The sequence below is a fragment of the Dreissena polymorpha genome, chromosome 15 (assembly GCF_020536995.1).
Source record: "Dreissena polymorpha isolate Duluth1 chromosome 15, UMN_Dpol_1.0, whole genome shotgun sequence".
Classification (NCBI taxonomy): Eukaryota; Metazoa; Mollusca; class Bivalvia; order Myida; family Dreissenidae; genus Dreissena; species Dreissena polymorpha.
Genome location: NC_068369.1, coordinates 29,681,670 through 29,696,740, shown reverse-complemented (window position 1 = coordinate 29,696,740; position 15,071 = coordinate 29,681,670). Strand labels below are relative to the sequence as shown.

At 35.0% G+C, this 15,071-nt stretch overlaps 1 protein-coding gene across 3 annotated transcripts in view; it reads right to left on the bottom strand.

Moving 5' to 3' along the window:
* The window catches only part of LOC127859921 (uncharacterized), a 40,348-nt gene extending 27,439 nt beyond the window's left edge, over positions 1 to 12,909 (bottom strand). For 2 of the 3 annotated variants that reach the window (XM_052397523.1, XM_052397522.1), the window contains exon 1: positions 12,684 to 12,909. The gene's annotated coding sequence lies outside the window, so the exon portion shown is untranslated. The remainder of the gene's footprint in view (positions 1 to 12,683) is intronic. The other variant, XM_052397521.1, reaches the window with a different exon arrangement.
* Positions 12,910 to 15,071: the final 2,162 nt, after the last annotated feature.

Genomic DNA, 15,071 nt, shown 5'->3' with positions numbered 1-15,071 from the left:
AACATTATCGACACATGCAACATAAAACCAGAATTTATGACTGATCACTCGATAGTTGAACTTTAACTGCATGAAATACAACCTGAAAGAGGCCCAAGGTACTTTAAAAGTAAATAATAGCTCCTGAAAAGATACACAATATCAAACACAAATATAACAGGTAATAACCAATACAGTTTAATATAACAAAGATGCAAATCCACACACTTTTGGGGAAATAATTACAGGCAAGATACTTAACACAACAATAAGATGCACGTAGTTTAAAACAATAAGGCCGTTAGGCCCTCAGGCGCTCACCTGAGAGCAAAAGAAACTAGACTATTCTGGACAAATGCAAGCTGATTCATGAAGATTAGACCAAAAAAGTGACTCTCAACATGTTTTTTTATATTTGACCTAGTGACCTTGTTTTTAAGCTCATATGACCCAGTTTCAATCTTCGCTAAGATTTCATTGGGACAAAATAATGATTTGACCAAGTTTCATGTAGATTGGCCAATAAATGAGGCTAATATAGCGTCAAAAAGTTTTCACTAAAGCCATATAAGGACAACTGCCCCCCCCCCCCGGGCGGCAATATTTTTCAACGAATCATAACCATTTTCAAACTCAGCTGAGCTATTGTAAGAACAATTGTTCTGATCAAGTTTCATAAAGATTGGATAATTATTGTGACTTGTAGTGTTAACATTACTAAATAGCCATATAAGGAAAAATGCCACGCCCCCTTGCGGCCATGTTTTTAAACGGACCTCAACCATTTTCGATCTGAGCCCAGATATCATTAGTACAAATATTCTGACCAAGTTTCATAGGCATTGGACCACAAATGTGACTTCTAGCGTAATAACAAGGTTTTACTATAGCCATGTAATGAAAACTGGCCCGCCACCCTGGCTGCCATGTTTTTCAACAGACCAGAACCATTTTCAAACTCATCCGAGATATGGTCTGAAGAAATGTTCGGACTAAGTTTCATGAAGATTGGACAATAAATGTGACTTCTAGAGTGTTAAAATGGTTTTACTATACACTAAAGCTATATAAGGAAAACTGCCACGACCACTGGCGGCCATGTTTTTCATTGAACTGGAACCATTTTTGAACTCGTTTAAGATTTTATTGGGAAACATGTTCTGACGGAATAAAAATGTGACTTCTAGAGTGTTAACAAGGTTTTACTGTAGCCATTTAAGGAAAGACTGCCATGCCACCTGGCAGCCATGTTTTTCAACCAACCGGAACCATATTCGAACTCGTCCAAGATATCATTAAAACAAATGTTCTGACTAAGTTTTATGAAAATTGGACAATAAATCTGACTTCTACAGTGTGAACAAGTTTTACTATAGCCATAAAAGGAAAACTGCCCCGCCCCCTGGCGGCCATGTTTTTCTTCCAACCGGAACTATTTTTTAACTTGTCAAAGATTTTATTGGGACACATGTTCTGACCAAGTTTCATGATGAATGGACATACAATGTAACTTCTAGAGTCTTAACAAGGTTTTACAAAAGCCATATTAGAAAAACTGCCACGCCCCCTGGCACCCAGGTCTTTCAACAACAAGAAGCATTTTCGAACTCGTCCAAGATATTAATGGGACACATGTTCTGACCAAGTTTCATGAAGATTGGACAATAAAAGTGACCTCTAAAGTGTTAACAAGGTAAATGTTTACGCTGCACGACAGACGACACACAAAAGGCGATCACAAAAGCTCACCATGAGCACGTTGTGCTCAGGTAAGCTAACAAAAAAGAAACACACAAACTTGAAAATGAAGCCATAAAAGTCATTGAAGCACTTGAAAAACAGATGCATAAAAAAAATTATACCACCTCCATTGAAGAAGTAAATTCTTACACAAAAAAATTATAATAGAAGGAATTTATCACACACACCTCAATGGCATAATACTTCGAGCACGGGCACAGCATGTTGAACACAATGAAAACAATACAAAATACTGTGCAAACATTTTAAAACGTAGAAGCAAACACAAAACTATACACAGACTAGTAGTTTATGGCAAAGACATAACAAATAAAAGTCAAATAATAGAAGAAGCCTATTTTTCGAAACACTATAAACGAAAGAATGTCGAAAATAACAACCTCTGTAAAATAACACATCATGCTTTAAAGGAAGAGGAATAACAAGTATGTGAAGGATTACAAACTGAATATGAATATTGTGCAAATAATAGAACAAGCCTATTTTTTTAAACACTCTATAAACGAAAGAATGTCGAAAATAACACCCTCTGTAAAAAAATACATCATGCTTTAAATGAAGAGGAACAAGAAGTATGTGACAGATTACTAACTTAATATGAATGTTGACTAGCTCTTAAAGAAATGCAAAATTACAAAAGTTCGGGATCTGATAGCATCACTAGCAAGTGTTATAAAATATTTTGGAACGATATTTAAACACATTTAACTAATTCACTAAATTATTCATTCATTTAAAAATGGAGGTCTTACCACACGGAAAGCAAAGTGTTAATGATAATGACATGTTTAAAAAATGGTATCGAGATCAATTTAAATGAAGGCAGGGCATAGTTACCAATACCATTGTAATAAATGAACAAGTACGTAGATCAATTTAATGAACAGAATGTATCAACAACCTGTAGGACATGGACGGTTATTGTTTTAACGTCAAAGCGTAATATAGTTGTGCATAATTTAGTATTAACAAATAATCTAGCTCTTCAAAATGATTTTAAAATGTTAGAAACAAGAAAAGTGGCATGTATTTCTCCTCCTTTTGTATGAATATTAACATATGTACTCTAAATGTAAAAGGGCTTAATAACAAAGACAAACACACTTAAACTTTCAAATGTTTAGACGAAAAAAAGTATTTTATAGGAAAATCACATCACATGTACCTTCGCACAAACATTGAAAAGTGCATGGGACGGATATATTTATCTTAGCGGACAACATACAAATAAACAAGGCATCACTTTACTGATCAAAAGTAATCCAGGAATAACAGTAAATAACTTGAAAGAAATAATGATTGGCAGACAAGCAAGTATAGATATAACAAGCAAATTCGTTGAATTGATATCCCCCGCCAATATGCTGCTGGACACAAAAGTGTTATATTTGACACTCAAAAAGGCATTTTTTCAAGATAAAAAGGGCCATAACTCCATTACTAACAGATAATGTACAATGCCATTTGGCGTGCATTATTATCTTATCAATATATATACTAATTCCAAGTTTCAATGAAATCCGCCAAAGCACTTCCAAGATATGGCTGCCGACACGCAAACAATGCATTTTTTCAAGATACAAAGGCAATAACTCCGTTATTAACAGATGGTGTGCAATGCCATTTGGCGTGCATCATCCTCTTATCTATATATATACTCATATCAAGTTTCAATGAAAACCACCAAAGCAGATATGGCTCCGGACACAAACGTACCATTAGTAAAAAACATTTTTTCAAGATACAAAGGGCCATAACTCTGTTTTTAACAGATGGTGTACGATGCCATTTGGCGTGCATCATCCTGTTATGCATATATATACACATACCAAGTTTCAATGAAATCCGCCAAAGCACTTCCAAGATATGGCTCCGGACACAAAATTGCCCATAGTAAAAAACATTTTTTCAAGATACAAAGGACCATTACTCTGTTTTAAAGTTAAACAGATGGTGTACAATGCCATTTGGCGTGCATCATCCTCTTATGCATATATATACTCATACAAAGTTTCAATGAAATCCGTCAAAGCACTTCCAAGATATGGCTCCGGACACAAAAGTGCTGGACGGACAGCTGGACGGACGGACAACGCCAAAACAAAATCCCTCCGCCTCTGGCGGGGGATAATAATACACGAAACACAGTTAACATTAATAAACGTTTACGGCCTGAATATAGATGAATCCAAATTTTATGAAACATTACATTCCAATAAAATAAATAACAAAGATAAAAACATTTTAGTTGGAGGTGATTTCAATATTGTTCTTTACGCATAATTAGAGATACAAATAATGGAAATCTTTATACTCACTCCAAACATAGGAACATTTTGAATAACATAGTTGAAAACTACAATTTGATGGCATAATACTTCGTGCACGGGCACAGCATGTTGAACACAATGAAAACAATACAAAATACTTTGCAAACAATGAAAAACTTACAAACGAACAAAAACTATACAAAAACTAGTAGTTGATGGCAAAGACATTACAAATAGAAGTCAAATACTAGAAGAATGCATATTTTTTAAACGATCTATAAACAAAAATGTTGAAAATAACACCCTCTTAAGAAATACACAACATGCTTTAAGTGAAGAGGAACACACAATAATTTGATGTGCCTGCACTTCAAGCTTGTTAAGTGAACAATCAATCGTGTCACATGTTATCTCACATGATGACTCGAATAAACAGCCTCAGACAATGCACAGGAGCAAAATTTAAGTGTACAATTTCGAGTATTGAAAGTCTCATTCTTTAATCAACCATAATCTAATCTAGAAGTAAAAGTGCACTTCTGCCTTTCAAAGATAAACTTTAAAAGGACTTTTCGGCACTACAACAATGGATCATGTCAATTTTCTTGCTGATCACATGAATAAACTAACCATTTATAAGAATGGACAACTGTATGTCAGGTATTAAATATAGCATGCTACCAAACAAATTTATTGACTGTGGTTTGCAATCAACATACTAAAATATGCACCAAGTCATTGATTATGTTACAAGTATTCTTATGAATCAAATAAGAGAAACCAGTAGCATACATGTTGAATTAGAAGAATTTAAGTAAGGAGTTCCAGATTTAATCAATGGAAAGACATGTACTCAATGAATGATTTTCTGTTTGCAAGAAATGAATCAAGCTTGTTTGTAACTTTAAAACTTCTAATTTTATAACTGAAAGATCCTTTGCATTTATACAAGGTCGAGTCTTTTCCTGTACCTATAAATGCTACATCTCATGATCTGTAGATGAAACTCAAATATTAAATCTCCCTGCTTTCTTATTGATAACTAATGAGTGGCTAGACCCAATTAAACTGAATGTGCAGGGTTCAGCCTCAAGTATTGTAAAAATAATTTTGCCTAATTACTTCTTCATGTTGTATATTGGCAATCTTTGCAAATGACAAAATCAAGAAATTATATGCGTAATTTCAGGTATGTTAAACATGCCATTTTACCTACAGCAAACACAACTATATTTAAAACACTGTGAATACATGTATACATTTCCAGGTGACATCAAATTAACAAAACCAAATTATTTTTTTTGCCCATTAAAAGTTTTAAGACTTGTTACTCGAACAAGAACAAGGGCTGTTTGTAAAACATGCATGCCCCCCATATGGGCTGTCAGCTGTAGTGGCAGCCATTGTGTGATTACGTTTTTTGTCACTGTGGTTGTGGTGGAGGTGGTGATGGTTTCATGATTCCAGGCGTAAGCCTTCTTGAGTTATCATCCGGAAACCATTTTCCTATTTCCAGTCAACCATTTTACTGCCTCATTTCACTGTGACCTTTGACCTAGTGACCTGAAAATCAATACGAGTCATATGCCAGTCATGATCAATGCCCCTATGAAGTTTCATGATCCCAGGCGTAAGCGTTCTTGAGTTATCATCCGGAAACCATTTTCCTATTTCCAGTCAACCATTTTACTGTTTCAAGTCACTGTGACCTTGACCTTTTCCCTATTGACCTGAAAATCAGTAGGGGTCATTTGCTGGTCATGACCAATGTCCCTATTAAGTTTCATGACCCTAGGCGTAAGCATTCTGGAGTTATCATCCGGAAACCATTTTCCTATTTCCAGTCACTATGACCTTCACCTGTGACCATTGACCTCAAAATCAATAGGGGTCATCTGCCAGTCATGATCAATGTACCTATGAAGTTTCATGATCCTAGGCCTAAGCGTTCTTGCGTTATCATCAGACAATCATGTTGTGGACAGAGCGACAAACCAACACATCAACATGTGCAAAGCAATATCCCCCTTCTTTGAAGGGGGGCATAACTAGGAGAAGTAGGAGCTTGTTGTATAAAGTATGAAAAAGTAGGAGATTTATTTAAAAAAAAACACTAGGAAAAACCAGGAAAACTAGGAATTCTGAATATTGTCATGTATATGTATAACAGTTTACTGAAGTTTCACTGCAAAAACTTCCGATCCTTTTAATTGCAGCCTTTAGTTTGTTTTTCGCTCTGCAAAGAAATATTTTGGATCCATGTCTTCTTCAAGTTTTTTGTGGAAGGGCAGCCATTAATAATTGTGAAGGAATTGCCCTCACAGAGTCATCATCGAGGAGAAGTTCTGTAACGTCATATTGTACAGAATCACCAATTACTGTAACCGTCACATGTACAGTTGGTTGTTCGACTTTCTGGAAAAATAAGGAAATACTTCATATGGCAATACAAACATTACCTTTCAAGGATAAGGCAGCATCAGACTTTATCAAAACAATAGAAGTTGTTTGTTTGTTTTAACGTCGCACCGACACGTTTAATGGCTATATGGCGCCTTTTCCCGTTTGCCATGGTGGAGAAAGACCCAAGGTTCCCCCTCGAGCATTTTTAATCATGAGCGGGCACCTGGGTGGAACCATCGACCTTCTGTTAGCCAGCTGGATGGCTTTGCCAATTGAAAAATTCAACTCCCAGAGCGAGGATGGAATCTACATCTGTTAGAGGCAAGTGATCTAAAGTCAGCCACACAGTGACGAACGCTTCTTAAATTGAATTAAATTAAATCGTGATAATCTTGCGAAGAATCAGATTGATTTTTCATTAAGAATACTAATTAATTTTTATGTCTAGACAGAGCAAATCGGGGATTTCTAAAATTATTGGGGAAAGTTCTGGATGGATCCTATCAAATGGGAAGGAATGTGTTGTGAAATCTAGAATTTGGGAAAAACCTATATAGAACATACTTTTACTCAGGAACAAGATACCTTTAGTAGGCCTTCAACATTGGCTTTTAAGGCAATTTGTCTGTCACTGGCATTAAACATATCAATGATCGAGTCTCTTACCTGGATTAGGGGAATTTCAGTAATTTAAATTTGGGGAAAAATATGTTTAAATTTGGGAAAAGCTTCCTTTTACGTGGCACTTACAGAATTCCTTGAAAAAACTTGATAAAGGACCTTTATTATGGTGCTACAGACCAAGTTTGATGAACATCCATCGAGAAAGGACGTTATAAAGATGCTACAGAAGTTCATGAGAGGAAGATTTTTAAAGCTTATTCTATTTTTAGCTCTAGCGGTCCCTAATAGGGGCCAAATACTTTCATTTGAAAAGAGACAAACAAGACAGGCTTATGTGATTTATATGTTTAAGTCATATTCAGCTTATATATATAAGGCCTTTCTCCATAGATGTTAGTCTTAAATAATGAAGACAAACCATGTTTATCAAAGTTATAGTCAATAACAACAAGTGACTCTTAGCATTGACTAGAAAAGTGTCCATAGGACACGGGTGCCCCCCTTCACAGCTGATTATTTACATGATAAGCAAAAATCTTACAAGTATTTAGTCTCTCAAATTAAAAGCAACATAAATTAACCAAGGGTCATAAATGTTACATGGTGCGAATCTTCACATGATGAGCAACAAGCCTATAAAGTTTCGGGACTGTAGGAACAAACTCCTTTAAGCATAATTCTACTAAGTCAGGGGTTACAACTCTGATTTACCGATTGAAACAAAACAAAAAAAACTCAGATGCACAACTTCACATAGTGAGCAATAATGCTAAGAAGTTTCAAGACAGTGACTTTAGGTCTTTTCTTTCTTGAAGTGTCAAGACTGTAGGTCTTATACTTTTATAGATATGTGCAAACTTTTTTAAGTATAATTTTTACTAAGTCGAGAGCCATAACTCTGCTTTAAGAAATTGAAATCAAATGGAAAACCACAGGTGCACAAATTTACATGTTAAGCAATAATCTTATGAAGTTTCAAGGGTGAAGGTCTTATACTTGTGTAGAGATGCATGACACTAAACTTTTTTCAGACGCACGGAAGGACAGCAAACAGATGGTCAAGGGCTTTTTTTTTGGGGGGGGGGGCACAAAAATGGCAACTTGTCATGGTGTTCTGCCCACCATTAGTGCATCTTAGCTAAATTATTTGAAAAATCCTTAAAGTATGCAGTCAAAATGTTTACTTAGAGTAACTGAAGTTGTGAAGGTAGAATTGAAGCTGGTTTCAGTTGTGTACTTTGTTTGGTAAGTGTGTATTGTCAAATCAGTGATTTTGACGTGATCCCCAGTTCTGACATCTTTGTTAGTGTTTCTCCACAAAGCCACTTTTACTCTGTCCACCGTTTCATCCTGTATGTAAATTGATCTTATCTTTGTCGGAGTTTTCGACTTTCCTACCAGGATGTCGCGCTCTTTTTCATCCTGTATAACAGGATTACATACATATTGAGTTATAGGAAAAATTACAACAGCTGTCAGTAATGGTGTGCATGACTTGAAGGAAATACAACATGCTGACCAATATTCCTGTTAAGTTGCATGTCTTTAGCTCAAGCATTTTGGAGGTTCACGCGACGCAGCATTTTGGGACAGACAGACCCACAGACAAGTTTCATTAAGAATGGACAATAAATGTAGCCTCTAGAGTATAAACAAGGTAAATGTTGACGCTGCATGATGCACGACGGACAAATGGCGATCACAATAGCTCACCATGAGTATGTTGTGCTCAGATGAGCTAAAAATGGAGTAAAAAAGGGTTAAGATTAGTCATTACGAGCTGCTTTATGGAGAGTTAATTGTATAAGGCCTAACGAAAAATTATGTTTATTTCCGGTTACCCGATCGACCGTCAGAGTTTACCCCTGACTGCGATTCTTTTATTTACTAATCGCGAGTGGACAACAACGATATTGTTTGACACTATTTGGTCCCTATGTAGATCTTAAAAGGCCTGAAGTTTAAACCACGCCGCTATCTTTGAAAATGGCCGTCTGCTCAAGCGTAGTGGTTTGACAAGAAGGCAGAGCTGCCATTATCTTCCACCATTTTGGAATTCAGGGTAGGGGAAAAAATCCAATGACGATGCCGAGTCATGTTTATATCTAATACAACCTGACTTGTTTTAAAATGTTTATACATTTTAAACATTATTTCAAATTACTGTTATTTAATTTTCGATAGTTTTTTTATATTATTTAATTATAAACACCAATCGTTCCCTCGATGCGAAGTTTGACAGCTCTGCATTCATTTAAATGTAAATGTTTCCGTGTTTTATTAAATAAAATCGTAATCTCCAGTGTGAAACAGTACTTGATTATCACAAGAAGGTCAGTATCTGTAATATCTTGATTTGTTTTGTGCGGTAACCCCCAGTGTGAAACAGTACTTGATTATCACAAGAAGGTCAGTATTTGTAATATCTTGATTTGTTTTGTGCGTAACTTTCATTTTAATTATTTGAAACATGTTGGTACAATACGAGTACGAACATCTAATAATTCCGAACATTTTCGAACCAAATATAAAACAAAATCCCAACCTACTGACCCTCATTTTTTTGAGCGTGTAACCGGAAACATACATGTTTTTTGTGTTAGGTGTAAGGTAAATGTGCTAGTCACAAATACATAAAATCACCATACAAAATATGGCAGATGACTATTTTGTAACCAAATTTGACCAGGTTTAACATGTTGGTGCAAATTTATACAGTAAGCTACTATGTATTTTTTTATGGAACACATTAGGGGACTCTAATGAAATGAGCGCCATCGCAATAATTAGACATGTTTTGCAACCAATTTCAAAGGTATTATAAGTGCACTGTATTATGTTAATTTGGAATAAGACATCAAATTGGGAATGGACATTGTTTTGTTGATTTTCTAAAATAAAACTGTTCCTTTCATGAATTGAATTTATGTTTGTAATGAGTTATTTAAACTTCAAGCTTAATAAGTAATAGGAAATTGCTTATTAAGCTTTAAGTTCATTTTAATTGTAGTTTTCAACTGTGTGTGGCATGGACTTAAAACATTGGTTCTACATTAACAATCATATAAATCAGTGAAATATCTACTTCGTTTCCATCTTATAAGCCTGTCTGCTATAAAGGAGATAGTCGAAACTTGATGAATGAACGTCCTTCCCGCATGTATTTCCATTTTCTTTATGTTTAATTGATCATTGGAACATACAGTGTTGACAAAAAGTAATTAACCGTTCCTGGACCACCAATGTTGTTGATCATTGCTGAAAAGATAATAAATATGCAGCATTTTAATTTGAATAACCATAATACATAATTTAGGTGATCACACAAAAGTATATCATTTTCAGAATAGTAATTTTTGTATTTGGGACATAATATACTTTTTTGTTGTGTGTTTAAGGAAAACATCAATACTCGGTCATTAAATTAAAATATGCTGTCCTTGATTTCCATGCATTTACAACACAACTTTTTCCTTACATGGCACATTTTCTTTTTCAAAATGAAAGCAAATATGAGCCTGATTATGTGGTAAAAATCACTGACAGGGTGAACTTTTCCTACAAAACCTACTTTACTCCAATTATGAATAATGAAACTGTTATACTTGAAAAAAAAAGCAAAATTTATGTACCTTTCTGTTCCGAGCTTTGTGTTGATAGCAAAACAAGGCATTCCTTTCTTGAAAAGTTTACTCTTCTTTACGTTATGGGTTTTGCCGTACGATAACCCGTTCACATGGCTACAGTCATCACACAAGCATAAATCCACTTTATCCCATTTTACTTCTCACCAACAATATAAAATGTTGTAAGTAACACGGGTTCTAAACGTTATTCTTCACAGTGGTCAAAATTTTCAAGCGTTTGACATCGTATTTCCAGGAATCGTTTTTTCATAAATATCAACACTGCCATGCATTAGTTGACGTTTATCATTAACTCCAGTCACATTAATATGAACAATAATAACACTTTTATTAATCTTTCTCTTTCAATATAGCAAATTGCTTTTTATTTAAACGACCAATCTGTCAGGTACAATGTCGGCCATATTTGTTGTCTTTGTATTTAACGGATCCTACATTTAGTATTTCATAGCGTATTTATAGAATATTCGTAGTTTTCGGCACATTACCGGATAACGTTCGAATTGACGGATATGTACGAAAGAAGGAGATATTGCACGAAGTTCATTAGAGCACTAATACCTTAAAAATCTATCAGAAAAAATTCTTCTTACTGTCTCCGTAGACACTCGTATATTTTCGGCCTAGACCGTCAAGTGAGGAACTTATTCTCGCATGAATATGCAAACAATAATAAAAACTATGCCGTACCCAATGCTTAGGAATTTTGCTTCAATAATATTTTTTTACACGTTTTATGACACTGTCATGTTATATAGTGATGTTCTGTATTCACAATGCGGGTCATTGAGAACTTCTTTGAAGGGACGTATTTGTTTGTATAGGTCCCTCTTCTTTGATTGCGCATGAATGACCGCCAAGTGGTAAATCGGACTTTTCCAAATTCATTCATTCGTGGTTGTTTTGGCAGCCAGCCAAGTCAGCTTATCTCAGAAATTGGTATGAGTACTATGGCCTAGGGGCTTCGCCCCAGGCCAAAAATTGAACCATGCTCTGGAAAAAGGGGGCTTAATGAATGTGCGTAAAGCGTCGTCTCATATTAGCAAGAGCGGTCCACACAGGCTTATCAGGGACGCTTTTATAGAAGTTGGTTCAAGGCAGTCTCTTCTAAACGAAAATCCAGTCTTAAGTCAAAATGTCGGACCATACTTGTTAATATGTAATTGAGCTTAAAAAAGTGCAATGCATTATCAAGGAATAAACTGTAATTTACTGTAAACTCATTTGCATTTGTCACCATGAAATGTGCGTGTTTTTTTTTCTTTCAAATAATGACTTTTTTGTAGACACGTTAATTTGTGGCTTTGTGATTTTTGCAAAAACAAATTGAGCGTTTGCAACGATTTAATCAATAATTTCGAAAATGCGTTATTATTATTAACATTAAGGTGACAAGATAGTTTGTGACATTTCACTTCAAAAAATTTCCTTGTTCGAATTCCGATCATGGCAATATTTTGTATTCAACTTGTTTGTGCATTTATTTTAATAAAAACTTTTCCGATTATTAAATATGTGTTGTTACACAATTATATTTTTAAAGGTACGATAATTGGTAAACAAGTCATTTGAACGCGATAAAGATACAATGCAGTTTACAGAAGAATTTCTAATCAAAATGATTTTCGTAGCGGTGAATATCAACATATGAGCGGCGCTCTATGAAAAATGTGTTGAATGCATGTGCGCTAAGTGTCGTCCCAGATTAAATTGTGCAGTCTGCACAGGCTAATTAAGGACGACACTCTCCTCCTAAACTGGCATTTTTGCCAAGAAGTGACTTTCTGAAAAGGAAAAATACCATAAAAGCGAAAATTGTCGTCCCAGATTAGCCTGTGCGGACTGCACAGGTTAATCTGGGACGACCTTTTATGCACATGCATTAAACCGCTTTTTCACCGAGTACGGTCCATATCTTTTTTTCGTAGCTGCTGTAAATATCAACATATCTTATCGATGAATCAAACATATTTGAGAACAATAATAAAATTAGACTTACCTAAATCTCCAATAATAAAAGCCAGTAGAAATCCTGTGAACGTCGCTTTCCTTTTCGGTCGCAGGACGGCAGAATTTAACTTCAAAAGCCCGGTCATATTGGAGACAATGTCCGTACTTCTATGACAAGTATTCACAAATTATTTACTCTGGTATGTTAGTTAAAAATGCTTATAACATAACATGGTTTCGTGTACTTTTTATCCCATTGAACTTTACTCTTCTATAGATTGGGTGATAAATCATTAGCATCCGGAGCGTTCATTGTTATATCCGTAGTGAACATGGGGCGAAGGCGACATGCGGAAATTATCTTAAATCATAAGTCACCTATAAAGCCATCTCCTTGCAGTCAAGAATTCTAATTTAATGTATTGGTAAAAAGAAAATACGCAGATCAACATAGCACTTAAAGATTCTATCAGTTATAGTAAAACATTATTTGCAAAAAAAAACAGTACATGCGCAACGTAATGTGATATGCACAGGTAAAAAATATGTACCGTGCTCTTTGAAGAGGGGGTTTAATGCATGTGCGCAAAGTTTCGTCCCAGATTAACTGTGCAGTCCGTACAGGATAATCATGAAAGAAACTTTCCGCTTTTATGGTAGTTTTCGTTAACATAAAGTCTCTTCTTAGCAAAAATCTATTTAAGGCGGAAAATGTCGTCCCTGATTAGTCTGTGCGGACTGCACAGGCTAATCTGGTGCGACACTTTACGCACATGCATTAAACCCCTTTTTCACAGAACACGGTCAATAAATATATGTTAAAACATTTAAAGTTGTACGCACAAGGTCGTTCGTTTGCGGAAATAAAAGCTGGAGAAAAATCCCATGGGAGAAACCGAAAATCCCATGGGAAAAGAAAAATCCCATGGGAATATTAAAAAAACCCATGGGATTACCAACTTTGCAAATAAAGTTCATAGTGAAGAAAACGCGTTATTTAAGCAAAAATAACCAATTATTAATCACAAGTAGGACTTTTATCTTATACTTTATCACAAATAAGCAAATCTTCAAGAAAAATGTTACTTAAGTTTGCGAAATTTCGGTTTCGCAAAGTTTTTCCGGTGGCCGTTTAAACCGAATGTCATTATGAACTCGCCTAAAATACCAACATACAGGACAAAGATCTGTAACGTGCTTGTATAAGATAGATTGTAAGTTCCTTTATTTAAAGTAAATACTTTGTCATAACCTGTATACCATAATTGCAACGTTGCGATGCCAGTAAGTAGCAGTTGCAGATAATTGATCTCTAGACAACTGTCAATCAGATTCTTATCTAAATCTCGATCGACCAATCAGCGATCGATAAATCGTGCGCGCCGGTTGCTTACGACTTGTCCGTCATTTTATAGACAAGCCGAATGCCTAGTTCTTATTTATTCAATGAGTTTCGTTTATTTTGTTTGAAAACTAGGAAATGAAATATAAAGAAACGGTGTTAATAAGATTTATGTACATAGATATAGAGAAAATGATTAGTATTTTATACAGAAACAAAATCCATTTTGAATCATACAAAAGGAAGTTATGTTACATGCACTACAAATATGTTAACCAATTGTAAATATCTCTACTGTTGCATCGATGAGAAATCCAATATATAATTTTCTTCATGTTGGCATGTGGGGTCTCATGTTTAGGTCTTCATGTGTGTACACAAAGAAATATATATTTTGGATGTAACCTACATGCCACCATATATTTCAATGTTCTATGTGCTACAAATATACAAAATTTCGTTTGTATTTGCAAAATCACTATGACGTGGTGTTGAAAGTGCAAACTATGTTGTTGCATGTTTTGGCCACGGTATAGTCATAATAAAACTAACAATGCTTTACATATTTGCATCTTTTTAGTTTCGTTTAATTTAAAACACTCTTATTTGAAATGAATTGGTTTCCTGTTTAGTTACACCTCTGAAAGCAAAGATTTATAGGATGTTTATTGGAGTCACTTGGTCGGTCACTCTGAACAGGATTGATTTGTAGTAATATATTTTCACATCTCTCAAGCGATACAATTAAAAATTAAAGCATGTCATCAAATCATGTTTGATCGTTTTGTTAGATCAATATTGCGGTTGTCTGCAAACTGGCTGACAGGAAATTGTGACTTGTACAATGGTTAAATTACCCGTTTCAGACTAGTCGGTCAAAGGAATTTTGCACTCCTTTATACTCCTTGTAAACATCATAAGTTATTAGACACCATACAGTATTGCTGCAGCAAAATATAATTTTGCATTATTTCTCCCAGTTTTATTGTACAAGCCAATTGACCAGTACATATGTAGCACACAAAATGGGAGTGGCGTTAATTGTTGTTGTACATATACTTTCATTGTCAGATGATTATGAATAATTGGACTATA